Raw genomic sequence first — 2,024 nt, 5'->3', positions numbered from 1 at the left:
TAATCATCTCCACCATTTAACCCCACATGCTAATCTGCTAACATGTTCACTGGGCTTTGACGAGGCGTCAGTGACGCCGAACGGCGATGTGTCTGATATCACTGTTTGAAATTAGACGTGCCCTGATTCCTTCACGTGTGGTAATCAAGGTGAAAGTATTTTAGCCACCTGTCTTTAGATGGCTGCTGGTAGAACTTCACACAAGGTCCTGGAGTCGATAAGAGGCAAGCCCAAGCAAAGCTGTGATGACCGAGTGGTTAAGGTGTTGGACTCGAAATCCAATGGGGTATCCCCGCGCAGGTTCGAGTCCTGCTCACAGCGATATGGTGATGTACTATATTATTATACATAAGAGGTGGTCCTGATGCACTGGCTGTTAGTAGGAATCAACCCTTGCTCTTTCAGGTCCAAAGGCTGTTCATTGAATTGTTGCTCTGCTGCAGTGCTTGGAGCTCCCAACTGGTGGCAAGAAGACCAGAAGTTCTTACCTAAGTTACTAGTGTAAAGACTACCCAGCAGTATAAATGGATAAATTGTGTGTCAGTTCATGAACTTTCTTCTAGGTTTAAAAAAAGAAAAATCATAATAAGGAGCAGCAGCGCTCACTTTTAGCACTGGAATCTGAGCTCACGAGAGCCTTTAGAAATGACAGGAATGTGTCACTGGATCTCTGATTCTGTACCTCCCTGGCGTTTCCCTGGTGCTGCTGCTGAGGGCAAAGAGGGGTCCACTTGTTTCTAAAGGCAGAGATTCATACTTGCTGAGATCAAGTTCAAAGCGTACTGGCACAGTTCAACACAATCATCTAAAGGGGGTAGATGGGTGAGGCTTGAGTGGCTGGATGGGGTAGGATGGGATGGCACAATGCTTCATTAACCCATTCTGGGTAGCTCCAACACAGCAGCTCAAAGTAACAATGAAGTGCAGTTATACCAACAAGAATAATGTATAACAAGAAAGGAAGAAATACAAAATCATCATTTATGAGTTAAGATAAATGATTCTGAAGAATCAAGAACCGAATAGTTGTCAAAAGAATAACTGAAAACATACCCATTCTCAGGACTGCTGGTAGCATAGTGGTAAGTGCTACCACTTTTGGATCCAAAGGGTGTGGGTTCAAATCTTGCCTCTGTCTGCCATACTTCTGAACAAAGTACCTACCCCAAAATTTCTCCAGTGAAATTATCCAGCTGTATAAATCAGTAAGTAGCTTTAGGTAGATTAGCATTGTAAGTGGCTCTGGAGAAAATTATCTCCTAAATGTGACATCTTATACTTTCCTCCAAAGCTTACACTGTTAATTTGCTTACAGTAATTTACTCATCTATACAGCTGGGTAACTGTCACTGAATTCTGTGCAAGTACCTTCATAAAGGGCCCTACAGCAGGTAAGATTCAAACCTGGGTTCTTCAACTGGAATGTGGAACTTGTAGTCGCTGTGCCACCTGGTGCCCCAGACAGATGAGGACACACAGCAAGAATCGTTTGTGGTGCCCTCAGTAACAATGCGTGCATCTGTGTGTGTCTGTAAGTACGTTTCTTCGTGCGGAGTGTGTGAGCCCCCCAGGCACTCTGCTGTGCTGTCAATGAGATAGGCTCTAGGGTGGGATCCGTCAGGAAGGATCAGCCTCCCCATCATTTGTGCCCCTTGGTGTCGTCTATACGAGATGCGGGGAACAGTCCGGCGCAGTTGTCGCCAGCCGGTTCGAGGATGTTCAGCTTCACGTTCAGCCACACATCACAGCCGTACGCAAACAAATCTGAGCTCCACCCTCTGAAAGACCATCTCCTGTCCCAGTTTTTGCTTTCTTACATTCAAACATGAGAACCAGGTTTCTGTAGTGGTTAGTGCTGATGCCTTTGGACCTGAATGACCCAGGTTTGATTCCCACCTCCTGGTGAAGTACTGTTGATCGAGGTACTTATGCTGAGTTTCTATAGTAAAAAAATACCCACCTTTGTGAATTGGCATAAGATGCTTTGGAGAGAAGCATCAGTTGCAAGAATTAATGTAAATGTG

The 2,024-nt window shown here is 45.0% G+C and overlaps 1 non-coding gene across 1 annotated transcript; it reads left to right on the top strand.

Moving 5' to 3' along the window:
• Positions 1–239: 239 nt before the first annotated feature.
• Positions 240–321, top strand: trnas-cga (transfer RNA serine (anticodon CGA)). Its single transcript has one exon. It is a non-coding gene; the product is annotated as a tRNA-Ser (tRNA).
• The last annotated feature ends 1,703 nt before the right edge of the window (positions 322–2,024 follow it).

Source organism: Scleropages formosus, chromosome 18 (genome assembly GCF_900964775.1).
Source record: "Scleropages formosus chromosome 18, fSclFor1.1, whole genome shotgun sequence".
In the NCBI taxonomy this organism is placed as follows: domain Eukaryota; kingdom Metazoa; phylum Chordata; class Actinopteri; order Osteoglossiformes; family Osteoglossidae; genus Scleropages; species Scleropages formosus.
This window is presented reverse-complemented; position numbering and strand designations above follow the sequence as displayed.